The sequence below is a fragment of the Notamacropus eugenii genome, chromosome 5 (assembly GCF_028372415.1).
Source record: "Notamacropus eugenii isolate mMacEug1 chromosome 5, mMacEug1.pri_v2, whole genome shotgun sequence".
Classification (NCBI taxonomy): Eukaryota; Metazoa; Chordata; class Mammalia; order Diprotodontia; family Macropodidae; genus Notamacropus; species Notamacropus eugenii.
This window is the reverse complement of record NC_092876.1, coordinates 401774814-401790473: the sequence shown is the minus strand read 5'-3', so window position 1 is coordinate 401790473 and position 15660 is coordinate 401774814.

Genomic DNA, 15660 nt, shown 5'->3' with positions numbered 1-15660 from the left:
GGAAGGAGACCCAGAAAAAGAAAAAAAGCTAGAAGGGAGGGTAACAGAGAAGCTCTGAGAAGAGTGTTAGGAAAACAAAGAGCTGTCAGCACACTGAGCTCTTTAGTCACACCTCAACCTTTTGAGTGTTATCACCTATTATCACTAGCTTCGAAATTCAAATTATCTTCTCAAACACAATTTGCTCCATTTTACCCTAGAAATTTGAGAGTTAACCCCAGAATTGGATTGTCTGTATTACTTAGGTTAAAATGTAACTACAATGATAAAAACTCCCTGTAGGCAAGGACTGTTTAATTTTTTTGTCTCTTTACTCCTAAGGTCAAAATAGCACCTGACACTTGTTGGTACCTGTTTCCACAAAAGTCCTTTAGCAGAAGCCCAAACTGGACTTCAGGTCTTAGCTTACTTGCCTTTGAATTTAAATATTTTCCACTGATTTAAATACAGACTCACATACCCCCAAATATTGGAAGATCCCTCCTACTTCTGTTCCCAATCACTCCACTCTCACAACAGACCTATTCTCACAGATTAAAATAATGCTTTTGTGTACCTATGTGTACCAATGAGCCTTTGGTCCTTTGATGCAAAATGGATATGCTGAATAGAGGCTACCTTTTAATAGGCTGCTGCCATACATTCATCAGGTTAAATCTGCTTCTGGAAGGCTTGAACTGAGTATGAGAGGTGGTCTGTAGGGTTTCTTAGCTGCCTAAACTATAACTACTCCAATGCATGGAGAAGGAAATGGCAATTACTCCAACATTTTTGCCAAGAAAACCCCAAATGGGTCCACCAAGAGTCAGACATGACTGAAGTGACTGAGCAACATCAAAAAAACGACACACCAGTGCTATTTTCTTTATGAATCATTGTTATCATCTCACCATAAAATGTATTCCTCAAAACATATAACAATAAGAAGAACAGTTAGCATTTATTCTAAGATTTGCAAAGCACTTTACAAATATTATTTAATTTTAACCTCACAATAACCATGGCAGGCAGTTCCTTTTATGATCCCCATTTTACAGATGAGGAAATTGATCATACAATTAGAAAATTTGAGAGGTTGGATTTGAATTCAAGTTTTTCTGATACCAAATCCTGCACACTATCCACTGTGCAATCTAGTTGACAATATCAATTTTCAAAAATAATAAACAGAGAAACATAATGTCCATAATGTTCACAAAAAAGTCTTTCTGTATGTAAGAGACAGCATACCATTGAGGTCATATTGTTAATAAATCACAGGGATATTAGCTATGGTATTTTCCACTCTATACCACAAATCCTCATTTGACATTCTCTAATTAAAGCATCTAATTCAGAGGTTCTTAACTCGGTGTTCATATGAACTTCAGGGAGCCCACTTTACATTTTCTTGGCAAAGATACTGGAGTGGTTTTTCATTTCCTTCTTCCAGCTTATTTTACAGATAAGGAAACTGGGGCAAACAGGATTAAGTGATTTACCCAAGGTCACACAGCTAGTAAGTGTCCAAGGCCAGATTTGATCTTAGGAAAGATGAGTCTTCTTGATCCCAGGCCTAACACATTAGAAGCCTTCCAAACAGCCACCTGATGGGAGAAAATACGTGTGTGTGTATGTGTGCATATATGTATATATATATATATATATACTCAATATATGTATACATATATGTATGCATGTGCACCTCTTTGTGTGTATACATATGTACATGTGTATGTATGGACTAATCTTTGATTTCCTTTGTAATCCTATATATTGTATTTTATGCATTTAAGGACATTATTCTGAGAGGGCTTTACTAGACTGCCAAAGCGAACCATGATATGCAAAAAAGTTAGGAACTACTGATCTAATTTATAATTTTCTGTACATTGAGGTTTTATTTAAATTAACTTCCTCCAGAGCCCACAAAATACAGCTGATATAAAAAAGAGAAATTACTGATATATATAAAGATATACTGCACACACATATATGTCTACATATAAACACACATATATGTGTGTGTGCATATATGTATTTGGTGTGGACTTACAGGGGTATAGTGGATGGGTGGCATAGAGAAAAAGTCTCAGTTCTGGGGTCAGGAAAACTTACTGAGATCAAATCTGGCTTCAGACATCCTGGTCAAGTCACTTAACCCTGTCTCCTTCAGTTTCCTCACCTGTAAAGTGAGCTGGAGAAAGAATTGGCAAACTACTCCAGTGTCTCTGCCAAGAAAATATCAAAATGGAGTAACAAAGATATGACTGAAAAACCTAAATGTTAGTTATTATAAGGAAGCACCTTTGGGGGCAGGTAGGTGACGTAAGTGGCTAGAGTGTCGGAAAGAGTCATTTTCCTAAGTTCAAATTTGGCCTCAGATAGCTGTGCGATCCTGGGCAAGTCAGTTAACCTTGTTTGCCTCAGTTTCCTTATCTTAAAATAGACTGGAGAAGGAAGTGGCAAGCCACTCAAGTATCTTTGCCAAAAAAAAAGAATTGGACACAATGAAAAACCACCAAAAGAGAAAAAAATACATTTCCTTGGTATGGGGAATTGCATGTAACAAAGCTCAACCAGTGCAGGTTGGCACCTTCTCTGAAACATATAGTCTTAAAGAGTAGCCTAATGCAGTAAGGGATTAAATGATGCCCAAGTTCACATGGCCAGAACATCACAGAGATAAATTTGAACGCATCTTCCTGATTCCTTGGCTCGCCCGCTAGGTACTATGCCAATCTGCCTCCTTCCTGATAGATATTTGGAGAAAAAGACATGGTAAAATAGTATCTTACAGTGATATGAGCAATTACCATCATCTCTGCCTTCCACTGAGTGAAATCGTAGGAACAGTATAGAATATGGAAGCTGGAAGGAAGCATGTTGTCCTTTTAAAGAGAGGGAACTGAAGCCTAAAGATCTGAAGTGACTTGCCTGATTTCACAGAGTTAGTATCTGGTAAAACAGAACTAGAAAGAACCTTGGTTTTCTGGTTCCTAGTCCACACTTTTTTCACAGCACCAGGTTGCAAGATTTCCAATAATTATTAACTGCAATTTACTGATAGTCAGGGAATAAGGAAAGGGGGAGTAGGAAATATAGGAGACTAGAAATAGTGAAGTTATTACAGCAAGCCCAGATGAGTAATTAAGAAGAATAATTAATCAAGATATGATGGGTCATATCTGGGATTTTCAGATAGCAAACTGCTTGCCAAGGGAACTCAACCCACTTTCGTAAGAGACCCAAATGAACTGGAATGTGCCCTCAGCAGACATAGTTATGCAATGAGAAGAAGGGAGTGTGAAACCCTAGGACCCAATAAAACAATAAAACCTGAAATCAAAAGGCTACCAAAAGTATCTTTAAAAACCAAATCAAGATAGGAGTAAGAGGGAAAACAGAAAGGAGACAAAATAGAAAAAGAAATGGGGAAATGGTTCAATTAAAGAAAGTTCAAATCTCAAGGCAAATTTTGAAAAATCAGCCAGTGTAACTAAAGGGAGAAAAGATACAATGGGAAAAAAGTTAAAAGCCCCATTTAAAATGGACAATAAAGGCAAATGCACCCTGTGGTCTGAGCTTGACTGGAGCCTTTTCAGTTTGGTACAATCCAATAGAACCTGGGCTTCTCTGGCACAGTATTCAAAATCCAAAGTCACCTCACATCACACTGAGATATCAATGAAGAAAGAATTTAATAGTATTAGTTCAGGTCGTGTGAGAGCCAGCTCCAAGAAATCACCTTCCATTGTAACAAAGTTTAAACAAATTTTAATAGCAGAATTGTGTTGTAATGATCATAGTACATTTCTATAAATCACATTCCAAACTTGGGGTTACCAACGAAGATTTGTTGCCTACATTCTCTCTTATAACCTAGCAAGTGTTAGCTCTCCCTCCTCCAATTGTTGATGCCTTATCTCACCAAACCATCTTGTATTTATGTGCACACACATCAATAAGTATACATACACATATACACAAACACGCATACACATATGCATGTGCTATACATATATGTATATATGTATACATACATATAGTATATATACCTATATGTGAACATATTGTCTCCCACACGAGAATGTAAGGTACAGTCACTCAACATATGCCTTCCCCAAAACCCAACTTGCCAATGCAAAAAAGTCACAAAAAAAGAGGGCACCCAAGTAAAAAAGAAGTGTAACAGTTTTCTACATGTTACATGGTTAAGAAATACATCAATCCTACAATAATGACTGTGTCCCTGGACTCTGGTTCCTATTTCACCTGTACCCAAGTATTCACAGAGCCCCTTTCTGGCAAAATCTCTCTCAATTTCATCAGGATGGCAAATGCCACTAATTCTCAGGGGTGGAGGCAGAAGGGGATGGTGGAAGGGCACCAGGAGTACAGCATAATGATGAGGTCCAGCCAAGTCTGAGATCCAGCCTTTCTTTGCCCATAGCACTTACTACACCAGAAGATATAATATAGAATTTTACCTTGATGAAGAACTGATGTTTTCTTGTGGCAATGGGTTTCCAAAAGGTAAGTTGTTGTGAAGTGGTACAGCTTTCTTCTTTCTCCCTGTTTCTCTTTGGAAAAAAATAAACCTTCCTAATATATCAATCCTATTGGAACAAATTTGAGTTTTTCAAAAGTGAATTTTATCAGAACTGACTATTTCAGGGCAAAGATGGTCTCACTTTGGTCTTTGTAGCTCCAGCACTTAACATAGTGATCAGAAAGCAGTAGGCACTTAATAATTTTAATTGATTAATTTATAGAAAACAAGAGTTAGAAAAGATATTTAGAAGCAAGTCACTTAGTACTACCAATTTATTTATTTTGTAGGTGAGGAAAGTGAGGCCAAGAAATTTCAGATTAATTAAAAGGGTCCTCAGAGATCATTCTAGTCCAGCATAGGTAAGATTCCCCTTTCAGCCATACTTGAGAAGTTATCTTCTTTCAATAACCCTAATACAAAATATGACTTCCAGAAAACAAGACACTTGCTTTTTTTCTTTATCAAACCCAGATAAGAATGTAATTCCTAATCTTTAATATTCCCTTTCTTTCTTACCCCATTGTTGAAAAGACCTCCATCTGTGGAGCCGCATGTATTAATTTACAAAAGAGTGGTACGGTGGAAAAAGTGCTGAATCTGTCACTTATCACTTCTAGGACCTAGAGTAGCACTTCCCAACCCTTTCCCTGGAGTCCCTGACAGTCTGACAGGTCAAAAATATTTTCAACAATACTATGACATTTTAATTTTTAATACATAAGAAAAGCTCTTCAATGTCTCCCCAATAATTAAGAATATAAAGGGATGTTGAGACCAAAAAGTTTGAGAACCACCTCCTTCCTCTGTTCTTCCAATCAAGGACTTTTATTGGATTCAGTTTGATTGGCTTCACCCACACATGTTCCAATCAAGTGTTTCAGAAGACTTCAGACTAGGGTAGCTAGGTGGAGGAGTGCATTGAGTGTTGGGCCTGGAATCAGGAGGACTAATCTTTCTGAGTTCAGTTCTGGCCTCAGACATTCACTAGCCTATGACCCTGGGCAAGTCACTTAACCCACTCTGCTTCAGTTTCCTCATCTGTAAAATTAGCTGGAGAAGAAAATGGCAAACTACTTCTTCATCTCTCTCAAAAAAACTCCAAGTGAGGTCACAAGAGTCAGACACAACTGAACAACAACAGACTAAGTGAATCTTTTAAGACACTGAACTTATTTTTTCCTTCCAACCTCTAAAGTTTTATCTGCTTATTTTTTTATGCTGCACAGACTTTTAAAAGTTTCTTAAGTTACTTTCAGCGAATGAATTTGCATTTCAAATGCACTGCTTACTTTTGATTTCCTCAGCAAGCATGATTCAAACTCCTCCCTTCTTTAGAAAATCCATCTTTTTTTTTTTAATTAATCAGACTCAGTCTTGTAGGATGTGCTATTTTGAGGGTGCCAAGTGATTTCCTTTGCTGCTTTTGAGAATAACATATTCTAGCCTTATCTTTCATTTCTCATGGTTTGTATAATATATACTTTATTTCCTTAGTGGGGTAAGGGTTTCTTCCTCACTGAAAGAATTTTTAGTATTTCAGCTCAACAATTACAATTTTCAGTAAGTTGAACTTAGTACTTTACCCTGCCAAGGTCCTATGAATTCTATTGAGAAGTACTTTGCTATTTATTTCTATGTCTTGACAATTCCCTTATGGGGGTTTCCTGATATATATAGAATTCTGAGGGTTTTTTCCCCATCATTTTCCTTGGAAACCATTAATTCTCACATTGTCTTACCATCTTCAAGGTCAGTTTTGGCTTTTAGAAACCTCAAATGTTTCATCATCCTTCTCTGCAAATTTTTACAAATGGATCTTATATTTTAAACCAATGTTTTCCTTTGTTGCCATATCTCTCCACTTGGCAACTATTATAGTTTAGAACTTGACAAGGAAGTCAAGCTTCTGGTTTTAATTTGCAGATTCCATCCCCCCCCCTCCTTTGGAGGCAGCAAATGGGTGCATCTGTCCTTCTTCAATCTTGTGACAGCATTTTTTTTGCTTTCTGATGAAAAAAATGTTAATATGAACACAGTATCTGAATTTAGACACTAGTCTGTCAGGATCAGTTTTACTTAATTTATCCTTAATATAGAGTCTAGCCATTTCTATGTTGGAGAGGGACGTCCAAATTGACACATATTCCAGCATGACTCTGCTCCAAGACAATTTTAGGTAACATTTATAGTAATCTTGAACAAGGAAAAAATAGCTTAAAATATAGCTTGGATTAACATTCATAATTGAACAAACATACATCTATCTCTTCTTTTAGGATCGCTGTCCCAGAGGAATCAGTAAGGTTTTTCCCACAACTCTCTATCCAGATTCTGAATTGAAGAGGGGCAGTCTGAGTGTCTCCCTTTAAGGATGTTTCCTATCAGGTGGAACTTAGTCTAATTCTTCAGCAGAGGGAGGAAGGAGATTGTTCTTACACGTTTAAAATCAGGGGTTCTCTGAAGCCAGTTTGGAGTTCAGGAGAGCTGATTGCTAAAATTTTTAGTGAGAGCATTTACACGTTGAACATTGACAAATGTTGATAATTTGGGCTTAAATGATTGTCTGAACTGAATTTAAAAATGGAGAAAATATTTAACATGCAAAATAAACTTAAAATTATTCATATTTTTTTTTTTTTGTTTTGTTGGAAAGTCAGTTGTTAAGCATTTGTTAGCACATTCCTGGTAAAATTCTGGTCTAGTACAGTTCTTATCTAGGGAAGATGTCCTTTTTGTTTAGTTTCTGGTTATTATCTAAGGGTTATTCACCTATTAAAAAGCCCTTTTGACCTCAAAAGTGACTGAGGATATATCTCTAGGAAACTAGAAATGACTGAAAGAAAAATATGATTTCTTAATCTTTATAGAGAAACTATAAAGGAGATTTTTAAGATGCTTCCACATAGTCATCCTCACATCTCAAAAATAACTAGTGATAGAGACTCAGATAATACATCTGCCCAGTACTTTCAGCCCCCTGGGATGTAGTTTTCCTGGGCTACTGAAGGGCAGCAAGATGTTCTTGCTGCAAACTCTGTTGTTTCTTATCTTACTCCCTATTAGTTATTTTCATTCTGTCCTTTCCAGTTTTCCGCCATCACCTATCATCATCATCCCATCAAAGCAACATCCCCATCTCTTCTTTGATCTTCCTGCATTCCCCAGTATATCTAAAGAAAGCTCTTGAAATTGTCCATATAACTCATCAAACTTAATTCATTCTGAGCTTTAGTACCTGTGACACAATTCTTGGAAGACTATTTGTCACATTTTGGTATTCATTCTCCATTACATGTGCTTACTTCCATTTTCTCTACATGGTTTTAAAATCCAAGCTAGTTAAGTTTCCTGTGCAAGTCTTTATATGGCTTTTCCCTTTGCTCCTCATTAGAACTATTTCTCTTTGTGATTTCATAATTATATTATTTTAAACTTCTCATTCCTCTAAGAAAGACACTATTTGTATAGTTTGGGAGGTACAGTTGAAGAAACACTGGATTTGGAATCAGAGGACTTGTGTTCAAATTTTCTTTACTGCCTATGTAACCTTGGAGTAACCTCTCTAGATGCCAACTGACTCATTGGTAAAATGAAAGAGTAGATGACATCTAAACTCCTTTAATCTATGATCTAAGATAATAAAATCTAAGGTCTTCTCTATCCTTTCTTTGAATATTTTGAAATTTATTATGCTAAAATCTAACTTACATGTTAAACTAAGCCCAACTTTCTCCTCTACCATATATTCTAAGATGGAATAGCCACTTCCCTCCATTGCTCTCAAGATCCCCACAAAATTTTCTCCTGCAATCGGAACTTCTTTGGTGAGAATCCGAAGGAGAGAAGGAGATAGGGAACAAATATCTTTAAGCATCTACTATGTGTCAGGTACTGATTTAAGAGATTCATAAATATTATATTTTTAATTCTCAAAACAATCCTGGGAGTTAAATATTATCCCAATTATACACTTGAGGAAACTGACCCCAAAAAGTTAAGTGACTTTTCAGGGGTCACACAGTTAGTAAGTTTAAGACACTGGATTATGAACTCAGGTCTTCCTTACTTCAGGCCCGTTGCTCTATCCACTGTACCACCTAAAGAAAGAGTAGACGTTCTCTTCCTTGGTTGCTCTACCTTTTAAAATATGACAATTAAGATAAGGAATTATTTTATGGTCTTCTTTTGACTAAAAGAGATTTCTAACAGCAGAACAATTAATATTCTTTGGAGTCACAGTTTCCATAGTAGTTGGATGAGAAGAACAATAGTTATGCTATGTATCTCACAAGGTTATTGTGAACATTAACTGGGAAAATGTATATAGAGTATGATAAAAATGCATTATGTTGACAACATGAAAGCTCATCTTGTCTTTTCCAACCTTTAATTCACCTCTACAGCTGTAGATTTCAGAAAACACAAAAAATAAGCATGTTAAATTGTTATAAATGTGACAGAAATCTTGGATGGTGCATTACATGAAATTTTATTTTCCTGCTGTATGTGATTTGCATATTTAATTATATCTCCATAAATTACTGTCATGAAAACTAGTAAAAATCTAGCAGAAGCCAAGTTCTTCCCAGAAAACAGGTTTGCAATTTTCTCAATCATTAACTAGAAAAAAATATATATATATTGAATACATTGACAACGTATGAAGCCAACATGAATAATATGAATTATGTCCTTACCACAAGACCAGCATCTTCCCATCAGTAAGATAATCTTAACTCAGAGTTCTTATAATAATGTAAATTTAGAAGAAAAATGGCTATATCATAAAATGTTTTTAAAAATTGACAAATTGACTAATTTGAAAAAGAAAATAATGTGCAAAACCTTTCCAGAGAGTTTTTATTAGGGCTATCTATTCTCATGCTTTCAGAAATTCTATTTACACAAATCTAAAAAGCAAGTAAAAATAATATTTGGAGAGCAATCAAATCCCTGGAACAGAAAGTCTCTAACTAAATGATCAAGAAAGGAAAAAGAACCTCTCTTTCTTCAATTGAATCTCCCTGAGGTCCTTCTCAAAGAGAAGCAATTCTCTGGCAACCTAGCCTCAGTTTGAAAAACAGGAAACCATGCATGAAGAAAGGGGAAAAATAGGTAAACTTAAGACTACTCAGTGTGTGGGCCAAAGTTCAATGCTAGACCTGATAACAGTTGTAAGAGAATCATGAGTGCATGTATGACCTTATAAATTAAGATCATTTACCATAGGGTCACAGATTTAGAGATGTTCAGGGTACAACTATTCCAACCTCCTTACTATTTTTTAACAAATCAGGAAAATGAAGGAGGGTAAATGAGTGATACCCAGTAACTATCATAGGTGTGATTTGAAACCTTGTCCTCTGATTCTAAATCCAATGAGCTTTTCATCATACTGCATGTTTCTATGTAGCAGGAATTACAAATATTTTTTTTCAAGTCATGGTTTTTCATGCAAGAAGGAACAATACTTCCCTTTTGTAGATGTAACCCATAAGAAGATATATCTGTCCCATGAGAAGAGGAAGTGGACAACAGGAAGAGAATTGGAGTGCTTTCTTTAGGGATTCCTGAAGACAGTAGGAAGCAATGACATGAATGGGAAATACAGGCAAGAGAGGAAGCAAATTATAATGAGTCGCTTAGTGATTATAAGGTGTTCGAGACAAAGACTGGCTCATGTGCACAAGAATAAATTCTCATAGACTTATGAGATGTCTCTTCTATGACACTCCAGGTTATGAAAAAGAAGAATTAAGAATAACAGAGGTGAGCTTATTTGAATTGCAAAACATACTCAGACTGTTATTCCTTAGCAAGTCAATGTTAGTGAGTTATTTCCCTGGAAAAATCGACAAATTCTGTCTATGGAAATAAAGCAGAACTGCCCAATTACTGAACTCTAGAGAGCAGCATCTAATGGAGTTGAAGAGAGTAGATAGGAGCTGAGTAGCTGGAAAGAGATGTGGAAGGCAGTGTAGCAAGGAAACAACTGGACAGCTCGTGAAAATAGAGGCAAGCTGTAGAAACTATGGTGAACAGTGACCAGGGACACTCATGTAGGGGGAACATCCTCAACTGTCCCTGATTGAGAGCCTTTCCCAGGGTGGTATTGAGGGGAAGATTGCTACCTGGAAGGTATTGTTACTCATTGTACTTTCAGATATGAACCCTTTCCATTTCTATAAACTTGCAAATAATACTATTCATGTGCTGAGACATTACGGTAAACTCATGATCCTTGGTGGAAATGTTGTTGTTGTGTTTGTCCTTCCTTCTCCAAGAGGATCATGACATCAGGTTGATGGCATGACTTGTAGTTGACTTTGATTTGAGTCAGGGAGGGCTGTGTAAGGTCATCAACCTCACTGTCTTCTCATGAGCCATCTGGGTCCAGTGGCCTGATATGCATCAGGACAACTAGAGATGGCCCAGGAATGAAGCACTGTGCTAAGCACTGAGTTATTCAGTCATTTTTCAGTTGTGTCTGAATTTGTTACCACATTTGGGGTTTTCTTGTCAAAAATATACATGCTATTTCCTTCTCCAGTTCATTTTACATCTGAGGAAACTGAGGCTAAAGGGTTAAGTAACTTGCCTAGGGTCACATAGCCAATAAGTGTCCAAAGCCAAATTTGAACTAAGGAAGAGGTAAATCTTCCAGGCCTATCTACTAGGGTATCTAGTTGACCAAAACATCAAATATACAAGAGCTTACATTTTTAAAGTACATAGACAAAAGGAATAAGGGAGTGGTGGCCAGGAAACGTCCCTGGGATGATTGGTGGAACTATAAGGCAGTCTACTGACTTGTCTTTTCTGTAGGCAATGGTAGTGTTGATTTGATCATACTTCTGAGACCAAGTATTAGGAAATGGGGTCCACGTGGGACTGCTGAGAAGAAATGGTTGAAGTTAAGAAGTATGGTCCTAGGCAAGAAATGGAGCTGAGGGGCTGGGGTCCTCCTAAGTACCAAAGTATAGAGAATAGATAGAATCCTAGGATCCTTTCTTAGGCACAAAGGTTTATGAATCTCTATCAACTTTATTTTTCTTTCCATCTGTAAAATGAGGGAGTCAGATTTGATGACCTCCATGATGTCTTCCAACTCTACATGTTTATGATCCTATGAACCTACAGTGGTAACGAGCTAATAAAAGGAGAGTTATCAAGTGTGAAGCCAGGTTGCTTTTGAGAAGGAAGAGCCTTTTGACATAAGGAATATTTATAAGATTTTACCATTTTTCAAATGTTTGTAGATGTGCTTTTGACTAACAAAATAGACATTCTTTTAAGAGCATTCATCAATGTTACTATGGATCATTGTATTTTCTTTCATATGTAACTTTTATTTCATTTTTCTTTTTTCAATTAAAATAAGCATTCCTACTCTTCCACCTCCTCACCTACTGAATACAAAAGGAAACAAAAATCCTCATAAAAATGTACATAACAAAGGAAAACATATTCCTGCATTGTACATCCAAAAAGGTATTGTTCATTCTGCCTCTTAAGTCTATCAGCTCACTGTTGGAAGGTGGGCAACATGCTTCATCATCAGTCCTCTGGAAATGGGATTACTCATCGCATTCATCAGAGTTCTTAAGTCTTTCAGAGTTGTTTGTCTTAACAATATGGTTGTTACCCATAATTTTTTCTGATTCTGCTCACCTCACCTTGTATCAGTTGTCATGTCTTTTCTCAAAGGCGTGTTAATAGCACAGTTGCTATCTTTTGGGAACTGTGAAACTTGTTCATATTAAAAAATATATCCCTTTAGTTGAAAGAATTGAGAGTCACAGAGTTAAAGGCTAGCCCATATTTATTTCCAGGATTCTTTATTTCCTAGTGAAAGAGGGTAAAATATCTAAATAGAAGATTATGGTAGTGGTAACAGAACAGCCTAAAGCAGGGCAATGTCTCATTAGCTAACCACCTGGCATTCATTCATCAGGACCAATATTTCTTAGCGATAATGATTTCAAAGGTGGATGAGAGAAACAGGGGACGAAAGATTAAATGAGGCCAAAAATGAAATCAGATTGTGGGTATAAGTTCACTCCCACTGCTTCAGGTGGGAGAGCCTTATGACCTGAAGCCTATGGTGGTACAGAATGCTGTGACTCCTGATTTTTGCTAGTTCTCTGCACCAAGAGGTTGTATATGAATAAATGAGATCTTCCGGAATGAGATGATATCTCAACTCAACAAAAGAGGAAATAATCTTACCAGAGAAGACTATTCGTAGGAGTCTCTGGATATGTGGATGCTGAGAACAAAAGGACGTGGTTGGACCTCCTCAGTATGACTGTTTTACCTTCTGCTTCAATTAATTAATTGAATTAATATAAATTGAAAGTGGAATGGTAGTTGAATTGTCATTTCCATTGGCAAAATTTTAGTTGCTATTGCATAGAGTGCAGCACATGTGAGGCACTGAAAGATATTAGAAGGGGTCATTGAACTAGAGAAAAGTAAAACTTAGCTAAGGAGATAGGGCACACATTTTTTTTTAAAAGACATCTTCCAATACAAGGTGGCATATGCCAAGTGCCAATTGAGGGATCAAGATAATGAGTGTTAGAAGATTTATTTCTGAAAGACCAAAAACATACACATACACACACACAATGTATCTATATCTTTGAGATAATTTTCTGTTGATAGGGTCTATTCAGTCTTTAAAAGAGTAGTATTTACCATAATGTTATGATAATAAGAACAAGTGACTAGCATTTATATAGCACTTGAAGTTATTCAAATCAGTTTACAGACACTCTTTCTCACTTGATCCTCTTAGCAGTATTGTGAAGTAGGTGATATAGTATTAAGAGTGCTGAATCAATAGTCAGAAGACCTGAACTGTAACCTTAACTCTTCTTTCAACCTGTGTAACCTTGGGCAAGTCTTTTAACCTCTCCTCATCAGTCAAAGGAGGGGGTTGAACTAGGTGAGCCTTAAGGTCCTTTCCAGTTCTGGGTCCTGATATGTTCTAATTATTAGAGTCAATAAAGCCTCTTAGCTACATTAAGAGAAAGAATACAAGCTTGGGGGAGGGAGGAGTCAGTTTATGACTCTATTTCCCTGAATTCACACCTTTGTTGGAAAGTGTAAAACATAAATATTCCAGCAATTGGTGATTTTACTGGTGTATTTTCTGTACTTATGTGGATTGAAAGTCTCATGTCCCTGTCCCAAAGATAACAGGCCTCTTGATTTGCTATAGCTAAAAGTTTATGACCTGGTACTAAACTTCCTAATAATTACCTTCTCTGATATGAATTATGGGGGATCCTTGACTAATGGATACATCAGGCCCATACTCAGATCCGCTCTAGCTTGATGGCCCTAGCCAAAGCTTATTTTCCTTTGACCAAGATGTGGAGAACCTAGTGCTCTCTTCATGTTCTGACAAAGTTTTGGATTTCACTGAGTAATAAAACAGAAATACGAACACAGTAAGAGCTGCGACTGCAGAGTCTACTGAAAGTGTTTCAGCTAGCTCATTTTTATGATCATATTTGCTTTGGTCATTAGCAAATAAAATATTCATTGAATGGTCAGAGACCAATTTCATCTTCCTACACCCCCTCCCACTCTCCTCCCAAAGGGAACTTTCTGACTATATCTACCCACACAATTTGAAAGAGATAATTAAGACAATTTCCCAAATTCCCCAGGAAAATTCATATCATTAAGTCTGCATTTGCCTTAGTTATCTGGGTTTTTCAGGCAGAAGTATTTTTCACCTGAATTTTTATATGATATTCAAGTACAGGCATTGTTCAAGAGCTCTATTTCTCTGAATAATGGCCTCAATTTCCCACTTTGCATACACAAAGATGACCTGAGAGGCTTCCTATTCTTTCAATGCAGTCCTCTCTAGACTGAAGAAGATTCATTACCTTAGGAGAGAAGGAATGAAGACTGCTCTAACAATTCCCACTTCCTGCTGTCTACAGAGAATGCAAACTTATGCACTGATTTATGCAAGTGTTCCCCAATGGGACATTGTATCACAACTGTCCCTCCCCAGATTTGTCTTCACTATGTATGGGATTCTTGGACAAGATTTCATTTTGCTTGAATGCTGAGTAGCTGAACTGCACTACATGAGAAGATTTAGCTATGGAAAGAGCTGATTTTAGAAATAGAAAAGTGGGGTTGTTACTGACCCAACTTTAGTTACATTCTTTTCCAAAGTTCCTCAAAGGCAAGTCCCCCTCACTCACCAAAAACATGTTCTGCATTCTTGGGTAGCAGGTTACACATATGAATGTATGCATGCATGCATGTATATGTGTATGTATATATGTGTATGTGTTTATATATAATATAGAATTAAATGTTTAGCTTTTCTTCTGTATTTCATTTTTAACATGATTTTCTTTTTTTCTCTGACTTCTACCCTTCTTTTTTTCTCCTTTATCTCCATCCCTCTTAAGATCTAGACTCTATGTCTGGTTTCTATTTACTACTACTGCCAAAGAATCAGACTGAAACATAGTCCTATAAGGAAAGAAAGTTTAGTCATTTAAACAAAAAGAGAGTCAGATGATTTTGATCACCTCTGACTGAGTCTTGTTCTGAATTCCAATTCTACACGGCATCAGCTGTACAGTTTTGCATGTTTAAAGGAGGGAGGGAGATGTCTGTTAAGCAGTAGTGGAAACATTTCAATGATATTAGTATACCTGTGCTATTCAAAAGAATTTTGCCTCATAAACATACTTACATTTACTAAGATCGTGCCTGCTGTACTGACTCTTTGTTCAAAGCAGAATCACTTCAGTTCCAAGATGGTATCAGTCTTGCTCCCTCTCATTTGACAAGTTGTTTCAAAAAAATGTCTATTCAGCGTCTACTTAGTGTGCATAGAATTGTGCTAGTAACTTCAGCGCATACAAAGATTAAATAAGACACATGACCATGTGGAGCTTACCTTCTGATCAGATCATATACAACAATAGCTATAATACAAAAAGATATTTTATAAGTTGTAAAGATCTTCCCCTCCCATTAATAGGCCTCAGGTGGAGCCCATTAAGGGAAGCTTGCTTAGGGGAGGCTTGTTTTGTAGGACGGCCCATACTTTTTGTAATTTCTAATGAAGCACTGGGTCACAA